The 12,400-nt window shown below is 42.5% G+C and overlaps 1 pseudogene; it reads left to right on the top strand.

The window, feature by feature from the left end:
* Positions 1 to 1,300: 1,300 nt before the first annotated feature.
* Positions 1,301 to 12,400, top strand: part of LOC115119938 (2-oxoglutarate dehydrogenase complex component E1-like) — a 32,027-nt pseudogene continuing 20,927 nt past the window's right edge.

Genomic DNA, 12,400 nt, shown 5'->3' with positions numbered 1-12,400 from the left:
CTGGGTGGAATGGTATTCATATGTTTCATAATTAATAAACTGCTATGTCAAACAGGTTTGTTATATTTTAGTCTTCTGTGATGTATATAAAGTGTAATATTGGGATGCAAACTCAACATTTTATACATTTCAACTGTATATCTGACATGGTACATGTGTCTTCTTTTTCTAAGCCCACAACTATGTGTGTGAGGTGTATAGTTTTGTTTCAAAGTAGATTTTGTAAATTATGTCTGACTGTTGAAGTGCGCCCCTGGCTATCTGTATATATATATAAAAAACAAGAACATCGTGCAGTCTGGGTTGCTTAATATAAGGAATTTGAAATTATTTATACTATATTTTGATACTTAAGTATATTTAAAAACAAATACTTTTAGACTTTTACTCAAGTAGTATTTTACTAGGTGACTTTCACTTTTAATTGAGTAATTTTCTTTTAAGGTATCTTTACTTTTACTCAAGTATGACAACTGGGTATTTTTTCCACCCCTGGTCTGAATACAACAAGTACTGTATGTGGGGTATTTATATTATTTATTCTCTGTGTGAATAGTTGACTGACATAACTTGTTTCAAGTCGCTGCAGTGAGTCTGTGTGTGTGTGTGTGTGTGTGTGTGTGTGTGTGTGTGTGTGTGTGTGTGTGTGTGTGTGTGTGTGTGTGTGTGTGTGTGTGTGTGTGTGTGTGTGTGTGTGTGTGTGTGTGTGTGTGTGTGTGTGTGTGTGTGTGTGTGTGTGTGTGTGTGTGTGTGTGTGTGTGTTTGTATGTACATGTGTAGGAGTGTGTGTCTGTGAGTGTGACTAAAATATATTTTTAGCAGACTTCTCTTATTTGCCATTTATTGTAGGCAGCCAGGTCTAAATGCATAAAAAATTATATATGATCCAGCCCATATCATAAATATGTTATATGTTCACACAGCACAGGCGGGGTCGGTGGGAACTGGGAAGTATGACTTGACCCTCTGGTTAATTATGTAATCTCTCTCTACACAGCCTGAGAAAACAACGATTTACAGGATTAGACCTGATACAACGAGCGAGAGTAAACGAGAGGAAGAAGAAGCTCTGTATGTCCCATGCTCCTGGAAGAAGTTGCATGTAGGCCAAAGAACCAGGATCAGCTGTTTCTAAACCAATCCTTACCTGAAACATTAGGAGGGAAACACACAACTGACCTAAGATCAGCATCTAGAGGATAACTTTCTCCTAATCCTGGTGTTTCCTGGCGACGGGAATTGTTATTGATCTACTTTCTCGTTTAGCGAGAGGGGTAGAAGCCACAGCTAATAGGCTACCATGCAGCGCTTAAGGACTACAGTTGCTAGGCTAAGGCCTATTACGGCCACCCAGACAGTCAAGAGCCAATCACAGGCCAGGCCGATGACAGTGGGAGGGGCTTTGAGGACATTTGAACCAATGAGGAGTTACACTACGTCGGTGTCGGCCGAGCCTTTTCTGAATGGGACCAGTTCTAATTATGTAGAAGAGATGTACTATGCATGGCTGGAGAACCCTAGGAGTGTACACAAAGTAGGAGAGAGAGTGTGGGGGGCAGGCAGGTGAGCTGCTTCCCAGGACTATGGCCTGTTTATGTTCAAAACGCAGTGGGACAAGAGTTACGCATACACCTGCACGACCTCTGGTCAGGGCAAAAATGTGAGCGAGTACACACACGCACACACACACACACACACACACACACACACACACACACACACACACACACACACACACACACACACACACATCACACATACATACATACATACCGCTCCCCCTCTCCCATCAGATTCCTGTGTAATACAGGAAGCTAGAGATGCTACCAAGGTCATGTGAAAGGTTGTGTGTGGTTTCTACTGACAATTGAGATGTACAAACTATGGCATAAGTAGACGACAAGCGGATGAGAAGCAATCCGTAAATTCGATTAAGACATTAATGAGCGAGCTTGGACGTACTCAATATAACTACAGTATTTACTCAGCACTTTTCAAATGTACAACGACAGAATTCAGAACATGGGCCGTTCTTACAGTATTCTCCCTGTACACCAAGTCAGAACCGTAGGATAAATAAAGGGGGCATATAAGCAGACAATGAAAGCTCTTACAATATTCGATGATGACATTTCTCTAAAACAGGCTATAGGCTATATGTGCATCACAAAGTCAGAACAGTAGGCACTCCACTGAATAGCAGGCTAGTGATTGCTTTGCAATGCTTGCAGTTAGCCACTGATTCCTTCCAAACCACAACAAGTTGTGATTTCCAACTTGTTCTATAGTAATGTTTATGTCCAATGGCCAATGAGCACCTATATGTTTTATCTATAATTTCTCTTCGTAATTTCTCTTCATATGACAAGGATTTAAAAGTATTTGCCAGTAGATTGTCGACTTGATTCATGACGATGACTGCTAGCTTCTTAGCTAAAATTCCAAGTCCAATCAAAGCTACTGTAGATATAACATGACTTGATGTAATTTTATCTGTGGCCAATGACCTTGAGCCTTTTTGGATGGGCACTTCTAATGTAACTCTATGGCAGCACCCAAGGGGCTTGAATTTTCAAGTTCTCGCCATAGATTTTGCGAGGACGTAGTATCCCCATGAGTGACAGAACACTGAGCCAATCACGTTGCAACTTGAGAATATTACCAACATCTACACTCCATATTTTCCGCTGGCTGCTCCACCAATCAATCAACCAATCAATCAAATGTATTTATAAAGCCCTTCTTACATCAGCTGATGTCACAAAGTGCTGTACAGAAACCCAACCTAGAGAGGAACCAGGCCAGTCCTCTTCTGGCTGTGCCGGGTGGAGATTATAACAGAACATGGCCAAGATGTTCAAATGTTCATAGATGACCAGCAGGGTCATATAACAATATTCACAGTGGTTGTAGAGGGTGCAACAGGTCAGCACCTCAGGAGTAAATGTTAGTTGGCTTTTCATAGCCGATCATTCAGAGTATGTCTACTGCTCCTGCTGTCTCTAGAGAGTTGAAAACAGCAGGTCTGGGACAAGGTAGCACGTCCGGTGAACAGGTCAGGCTTCCTTCCACAGCCGCAGGCAAAACAGTTGAAACTGGAGCAGCAGCACGACCAGGTGGATTGGGGACAGCAAGGAGTCATCAGGCCAGGTAGTCCTGAGGCATGGTCCTAGGGCTCAGATCCTCTGAGAGTGAGAGAGAGAGCATACTTAAATGCACATATGACCAATTGGTAGGGTTTAAAAATACGCTGTATATTATTTAGGGTTAGGAAAGTATTTCTGCACTAAATATATTGGCGAAACAAAACCATAGTGGTTTGATTCATCCTGAAAGTTGTCATATTTGTACACTTTTCTCACTTTCCAATATTTCATGGCTTGAACAATTGTGTTCAATCCATGAAATATTGGAAAGTGAGAAAATTGTACAATAGGAATTGAACAGTAATCGTATAAATTAACCCTGATAATCCTCATTAATAATGGAACTGTGATGACAACGGTCCCATTGTTGTGAACCGTGCACCAGCCTCCAGGTTTAAACTGCTACACATGGTCTGCGTTCCATAATGATTCCAATAGGCTACATGTCCCAAATGATTGCACAACTTGTAATATGTTAGCCTAATATGATCCACTATTGCTAGGTCCTCAGGAACAACCACATCAGCGTGACAGATGAAAGAAAGGTCAACTAATGATGTAATGGAATGATACAAAATGGAAACTAACACTAAAGGGAGTTAGAAATGTATGTGGTATAACTGACGGAGGCTACCAATAGTGGCTAATATTAAACACCATACCAATTGTACACAATACAGTGAAAAGTCTGGGCATATAATTAAAACATTTCAGGAATTATAAATCAACTCGTTAGGTTTGGCACTATACTGTCATATGCACATGGCAACATAAGCCTATAGCTTGGGTCTCAAAATTTCATCACTGAAAGTTATAAGACCAACATTTCATCAACTTCATTGTGGAAAAGGTGATATGTTGATATGCTTCAGTTTGCTGCCACATGACTGGCTTCACATTTCTCTCCAGCGATAATAAGGTAAAATAGATCTAAAACAATGATAATTTATATTTACAATCCCCTTATCCAAACAGTTGACTCATTTACCTAGCTCTTTTTGTAATGGTGTTATTTCTATCAGAAAAAATGTATTAGATGTTGCTCCACTTGGAACTGACAGATTGCTCGACCTTATTCATAGTTTCATCGCGCATAAAAGTGGTGGAATTATTAGGGAATTAAATGAAGGTCAGAATATGGTGTATCTGTAGACACACCTCCACTACACCTTAATTTATTTAATCTCCACCCCCAAAAATAGTAGGTGAAAAGCATGCTATTCTCATGCTTAAATTCCAGGTCAGAATACGCATAGAGAGAAATGTGCATAAAAAAGCGGCTGGGACGCTTTTTGACACCTCACACCCAGTCGTAAATTTTATGCAGCAAGAGGACCCTCTGGCTCTCTAGTATGAACCAATGAAATGACTTTGTTCGCAGACTTTTGCCAGCCAAAAACTCTAACATCCAAAAAGTGGATAATGGAACAATAATTCTATCATAAAGAATGTGGGAAATGGTCAGTGGGGACCTAAATAATAATCATGTCATATTGTTTTTCATTTTGTGATTTTATTAGTAAAGTTATAAACAAAATACTGTAACTTAAAGTATTTGCACTACAGGTAATAAGTCCCCATCCAATACGTGGTGTAGACAATATGAAAAACAAGTACAGTTTTTTTGATAAGATAATGTGATTTTAGTTTTCTAATAAGATCATTGTTTTTGAAAATACCTTGCACAGTAAGTAGCCACGCCCCAAGGGAGCTCAGAGAGCATGTCAGCATGATGGAAATGCCCCCTTTTTACCAGTGTATAAAGGATGAGTTGAGAATTAACACACCAGACCAGAAAGACATGAGATCGTGGTCTATATGTTGAAATGGTTAGAAACTCTGAAACTCTCAACACGAGGTGAAGAAAATGAACTTATCAGACCAGAACTGTGATGTTTATTGTGGGAGTCGGGAAGCTAGTACAGGGAGTGCAAATTTAATAAATAACAAACATAGTACAAACCAAGAAACAACGAAAAGCGTACAGACATGAAACAGAGTCAATAACGCCTCAGGAATGAACCAGATGTAGGGGAGGTAATCAGGAAGGTGATGGAGTCCAGGTGAGTGTCATGGGGCGCAGGTGCGCATAACGATGGTGGCAGGTGTGCAAAAAAATAAGACAACTGACGACGTCAAGCACCGGAGAGGGGGAGCGGGAGTAAACGTGACAGTACCCCCTCCCTGCCGCGCGGCTCCAGCCGCCGGATGATGCCGACCAGAGGGACGGTCCCGAGGACCAGGAGCTGGCCGGTCGCTTCTGCTGAGGCGCGGGAACCTGTAGAGCCGGCTGAGGCGCGGGAGCTTGACGGGCCAGCTGAGGCGTGGGAGCCTGATGGGCCGGCTAAGGCGCGGGAGCCTGACGAGCCGGGCGGTGCATGGGGAGCCTGCTGAGCCAACCGAGGCATGGAAGCCTGACAAGTCAGCTGAGGCATCCCCGGTTGCTTAGGCAGCAGCACTTGGTGTGCAGTGTGATTGCGATTGCGTCGTCTGTGGACCTATTGGGGCGGTAAGCAAATTGGAGTGGGTCTAGGGTGTCAGGTGGGGTGGAGGTGATATGGTCCTTGACTAGTCTCGCAAAGCACTTCATGATGACGGAAGTGAGTGCTATGGGGCGATAGTCATTTAGCTCAGTTACCTTCGCTTTCTTGGGAACAAGAACAATGGTGGCCCTCTTGAACAGCAGACAAGGATAAGGATTGATTGAATATGTCCGTAAACACATCAGCCAGCTGGTCTGCGCATGCTCTGAGGACGCGGGGATGCCGTCTGGGCCTGCAGCCTTGCGAGGGTTAACACGTTTAAATGTTTTACTCACGTTGGCTGCAGTGAAGGAAAGCCTGCAGGTTTTGGTAGTGGGTCGTGTGAGTGGCACTGTATTGTCCTCAAAGCGAGCAAAGAAGGCCGGTGGTTGTGCACACACATGCATGCATGGTTTTTACCTGCATGCATGTGTATGTGTGTGTGTGTGCGTGTGTGTGTGTGTGTGTGTGTGCATGGTTGTGCATATCACGGCTTTTCTAACAGTTTTTTCTAGCTTATACAACACAAGAACCCTAGTTGTGATATGGTGTGTGATACTGCAACCCAGAATCTATCTAGCTCCTGGCTGGCCCTCTTTTATTTAGTAATGCCTAATCTGGTCAACCAACACTTAACATAGATTACTGAGCTAAGAACCAACCCCTCAACACTACTGTTCAGCAACACTTCCACATGTTGCAAAACCTTTTCTGTAGCACTCACTGTGACTGACAGGGCTAAATGACTTTAACTTTGGTGACCTAAGTTGAGTAGATATTATTAGGCAATGCAATTGTTAACTAACTACCTGGTACTAAATGGTGTCTTGTAGTGGTGTTTTGTTTTTAAATTCATTCCAAAAGGAACAACAGTAATTCATAGGTTATTACTGTGTAAATACCATTTAACCATGTCATATCTTGGTGAATACCTGGCACATCTGGATTGATAGATTTCTAACCAAGCTGAAGTATGTTTCTCCCTCCTTCTCCTCCACCCCCTCTCTGCCCTCCCTCTTCTATTTGTTCTCTCTCTGTAGTCGTGGGATATTTTCTTCCGGAATGCCAACGCTGGGGTGTCACCAGGCGCAGCCTATCAGAGCCCTCCTCCTCTGGGTGGTGCTGCTCTGGGATTGGCCAACGCCCAGGCGATGGTTGGAGCTCAACCTAACATGGAGAAGTTAGTGGAGGACCATCTGGCTGTACAGTCAGTCATACGAGCGTACCAGGTACTGTACACACACACACACACACACACACACACACACACACACACACACACACACTGAGTATGGTTGCCCTGTATGTGTCTAGGTGCGGGGGCACCACATAGCCAAGCTGGACCCTCTGGACATCGGTGTGATAGACTTTGATGAGTCCCCAGTAATGCTGGGCTTGAAGAAAGTTGGTGAGAAATGTGCGCCTGCCTCATCTCGCTGCTGTGTGGCGCCAACTCTGATTCATCTTTCTGAATGATTGTCTTTCTTTCTTCTTCCTCTGTCTTCTCCCTTCCTTTCTTTAAAAAAATATATATATATATTTTTTGCTTCTACTTTGTTTATATATTTTGTCTTTCGCCTCTCTGTTTCCTCCCTCCCCTCTGCTCTCTTTCTCTTTCTTTTGTTTGTTTATTTATTTATTTTTTCAATTTGTTGCTCCCCCCTTCTCTCGGACCTGCCCCTCCTGCCCCCTGTAGATTCGGAGTCACCACGTGGCGCAGCTGGATGTTACATCCTGACCTTAGAGATCCTTTAAATTCTCTGTTTGGTAGGTCAGGTTGTGACTAGGGTTGGAAATCTATTTTTATATTTCTTTGTTGGCCGAGTATGGTTCCCAATCAGAGGCAGCTGTCTATCGTTGTCTCTGATTGGGGAACATACTTAGGCAGCCCTTTTTCCCACCTTCAGTTGTGGGATCTTGTCTTTGTGTGTTGCATGTGTTGCACTCCTAGCTTTACGTTCGTTGAGTTGTTTATTGTTTTTTTGTTGGAACATTTAAAATTAAAGAAAATGTACGCCTACCACACTACACCTTGGTCTTCATTTAACGACGGACGTTACACTGGACCCTCTTAGCTGGTCCTCCCTCCTCTGACATCATCACCTCCAGTGACAAATTGGGTGAGGAGAGGAGGGGTTAAGGGGGTAATGGAGACTTACAGGATTTAGGCCTCAAATATGGTCTGTCACCACATCTCTAACCCTAACCCTACACTCCCATCCTCACCCTCCACATGGTTAAACCCTCCTGTCACCCAACTATGTAATTCCCTTAGCATCTACTATAGCATACAGTTGAAGTCGTAATTTTACATACACCTTAGCCAAATACATTTAAACTCTGTTTTTCACAATTTCTGACATTTAATCCTAATAACAATTCCCTGTCTTAGGTCAGTTAGGATCACCACTTTATTTTAAGAATGTGAAATGTCAGAATAATAGAGAGAATTATTTATTTCAGCTTTTATTTATTTCATCACATTCCCAGTGGGTCAGAAGTTTACATACTCTCAATTAGTATTTGGTAGCATTGCCTTTAAATTGTTCAACTTGGGTCAAACTTTTTTGGTAGCCTTCCACAAGCTTCCCACAATATGTTGGGCGAATTATGGCCCATTCCTCCTGACAGAGCTGGTGTAACTGAGTCAGGTTTGTAGGCCTCCTTGATCGCACAAGCTTTTTCAGTTCTGCCCACAAATTTTCTGTAGGATTGAGGTCAGGGCTTTGTGATAGCCACTCCAATACCTTGACTTTGTTGTCCTTAAGCCATTTTGCCACAACTTTGTAAATGTGCTTGGTGTCTTTGTCCACTTGGAAGACCCATTTGCGACCAAGCTTTAACTGTCACGTTCTGACCTTTATTTCCTTTGTTTTGTCTTTATTTAGTTGGTCAGGGCGTGAGTTGGGGTGGGCAGTCTATGTGTGTTTTTCTATGTTTTTCCATTTCTATGTTTGGCCTGATATGGTTCTCAATCAGAGGCAGCTGTTTATCGTTGTCCCTGATTGAGAACCATATTTACGTAGCCTGGGTTTCAATGTTGGTTTGTGGGTGTTTGTTTCCTGTGTCAGTGTTTGTGCCACGCGGGTCTGTTTCGGTTTGGTTTATTGTTTTGTATTTCACAGTGTTCAGGCTTTTCTTATTCAAATCGTCATGAACACTTACCACGCCGCATCTTGGTCTGATCCTTACTCCTCTTCAGATGAAGAGGAGGAAATCTGCCGTTACATTAACTTCCTGGCTGATGTCTTGAGATGTTGCTTCAATATATCCACATAATTTTGCTTCCTCATGATGCCATCTATTTTGTGAAGTGCAGCAAAGCACCCACACAACATGATGCTGCCACCCCCGTGCTTCACGGTTGGGATGGTGTTATTTGGCTTGCAAGCCTCCCCCTTTTTCCTCCAAACATAACGATGGTCATTATGGCCAAACCGTTCTATTTTTGTTTCATCAGACCAGAGGACATTTCTCCAAAAAGTACGATCTTTGTCCCCATGTGCAGTTGCAAACCGTAGTCTGGCTTTTTTATGGCGGTTTTGGAGCAGTGGCTTCTTCCTTGTTGAGCGACCTTTCAGGTTATGTCGATATAGTACTCGTTTTACTGTGGATATAGATACTTTTGTACCTGTTTCCTCCAGCATCTTCTCAAGGTCCTTTGCTGTTGTTCTGAGATTGATTTGCACTTTTCGCACCAAAGTACGTTCATCTCTAGGAGACAGAACGCGTCTCCTTCCTGAGCGGTATGACTGCTGTGTGGTCCCATGGTGTTTATACTTGCGTACTATTGTTTGTACAGATGAACGTGGTACCTTCAGGCGTTTAGAAATTGCTCCCAAGGATGAACCAGACTTGTGAAAGTCTACAATTTGTTTTCTGAGGGCTGAGTTCTTTTGATTTTTCCATGATGTCAAGCAAAGAGGTACTGAGTTTGAAGGTAGGCCTTGAAATACATCCACAGGTACACCTCCAATTGATGTCAATTAGCCTATCAGAAGTTTCTAAAGCCATGATATCATTTTCTGGAATTTTCCAAGCTGTTTAAAGGCACAGTCAACTTAGTGTATGTAAACTTCTGACCCACTGGAATGGTGATACAGTGAATTATAAGTGAAATAATATGTCTGTAAACAATTGTTGGAAAAATGACTTGTGTCATGCACAAAGTAGATGTCCTAACCGACTTGCCAAAACTATAGTTTGTTAACAAGACATTTGTGGAGTGGTTGAAAAATGGGTTTTAATGACTCCAACCTAAGTGTATGTAAACTTCTGACTTCAACTGTACATGCTGCTACTTATAGCAGCTAGCCAAACTATATATATATGGCTGTGCTAGTGTTGCATATGCCATGGATAAATATCATGTGCCGACATTTTGTTTCAGTCATTCTCAGTCACATTTAAGGAACAGAGAGTCAGATTGTCGTACTGTTAGTTATCTAGTTATCTCTACACATACTGTTACCTAATCACTCCTTCTTCCTGCCTTGGTAATCTCTAGGTAATGATCTCTTACGGTACACATACAGATGTCGGATCTTAATTTGACCTATATTGCCATAATGTTGCTTGATTGGTGGTTAGGCTATTAGCTGGTCAAAAGTATGCTACATGAAAAGTGCAATGCTCAAAATCAAATCAAATGTATTTGTCACATACATATGGTTAGCAGATGTTAATGCGAGTGTAGCGAAATGCTTGTGCTTCTAGTTCCGACAATGCAGTAATATCCAACAAGTAATCTAACTAACAATTCCAAAACTACTACCTTATACACACAAGTGTAAAGGGATAAAGAATATGTACATAAATATATATGAATGGTGATGGTACAGAACAGCATAGTCAAGATGCAGTAGATGGTATCGAGTACAGTATATACATATGAGATGAGTAATGTAGGGTATGTAAACAAAGTGGCATAGTTTAAAGTGGCTAGTGATACATGTATTACATAAAGATGCAGTAGATGATATAGAGTACAGTATATACATATACATATGATATGAGATGAGTAATGTAGGGTATGTAAACATTATATTAAGTAGCATTGTTTAAAGTGGCTAGTGATATATTTTTACATCAATTTCCATCAATTCCCATTATTAAAGTGGCTGGAGTTGAGTCCGCGTGTTGGCAGCAGCCACTCAATGTTAGTGGTGGCTGTTTAACAGTCTGATGCTGTTAATATAACTGTGTGTTAGTGTGGGTTTTCAGTAAATTTATGTAAATCACAGAGCTAATATACATTTCCTGTGGTGCAGGTAAATTCTCAGCAACGAAAGAGTGATCAAATTAAGATCCCACATTTATAAAACACTAATATTCCATAGTATCCATGTACATGCTAGAGATAAGAGAATCAAACATAAGGGTTCTTTTCTGGAATTCTCTTCTGGAATTCCCACATTGATGCCATCATGCAATCTGTCAGAACGTTCCACATGGAAATGTGTGTTTCCCCACCCCCACAACCCATGTAGGGTTAACTGCATGGGGGACTGGTGGTTGAAAGGTCTGACAATATCATGAAGACGTTGGGGACTGGTCTTATTGTACCACCTTGCTTTCTCACAAGGTCTTCACGTAAAACAACCCGTCATTGTCAGCACGCTATTCTAGTGACATTCACACAAACGATAGGGAAGGCAGTGAATGTGTGTGTGTGTGTGTGCGCATGTGGGTGTGTGTACTGTCTGCATATGCGTATGCGTGCATGTGAGTGTGCACTGAAAGGGTTACAGAGTTCAAAAAAGAGTGATGACATGGAATGTACAGATAGATAGCCTATGTGGTGTTAGGATCAATGAGTTCTCTTCAGCCCTTTGGTTCTGTGTGGCTCAAAACTGTTATTGTTGAGCTTCAGTAGACGGACTGATTGACTGGCTGGTTGACTGGCTGTCACTTTTAGCTGACAGGACACTCAACACCTTTGAGAAAATGCTAATGTGAAAATGTGAAGCAATATCCTGGCTTGTATGTGTGTTTAAGAGACATCTGTGGGTGTGCATGTGCGCACGTGTGTCACTAACCCATGTGTGTGTACAATTCACTAACACGTATGTGTGTGTGTGTGTCTCTCTCTGTGTCCCCCAGACATCTCTGGGGAAAAGGGCGACTGTATGATCTCACAGCTGGAGGTATGGACACACCTCCTAGACTACTATACCCAGGATCCTATAATTCCTCTTGCTCCACTAGCCCCCATACTGCTGCAGCCTGATTCCAAACTGTCACCAATTCCCTACGTACTGGTTGACTGTGTCCCTAAGACTACACTCTCAGATAGAGAGGCCCACAGGATTCTTACGGCTGGGATGGGGGAAAGTCACTAAGCAGAGTGCCGTGTGCACAATACCCAGACAGCCGCATCTGGCGGGGTCAGATCTGGGTGGTCTGTCATGGGACGTTTTCATTTAGTATCCGTTGGGGTCGGCTTGGGGCGTGATTATATTTCCCCATATTATGTTATACCGAAGTTGACTGACTGAAAGGGAACGTAGCGTTCTGACTAACTACTGTTCCCTGAAGGAGGGAACGAGGTACAACACCTGTTTGGCCCCGCACCACCAGGTCCTGGGCTCGAAGAATAGTGGTATTAAATTGAAGGAATGAATCCGAGCCTCACGCTTATCATCTGTGGATGACGGGGATTCCAGCAAGGTGGGGATTTCATTAACCTTGTCAAGTGTGAATGTAGATTGCGATAGTGCGGCTCCCCATAGT

This window comes from Oncorhynchus nerka, linkage group LG4 (assembly GCF_034236695.1).
Source record: "Oncorhynchus nerka isolate Pitt River linkage group LG4, Oner_Uvic_2.0, whole genome shotgun sequence".
NCBI lineage: Eukaryota > Metazoa > Chordata > Actinopteri > Salmoniformes > Salmonidae > Oncorhynchus > Oncorhynchus nerka.
This window is presented reverse-complemented; position numbering and strand designations above follow the sequence as displayed.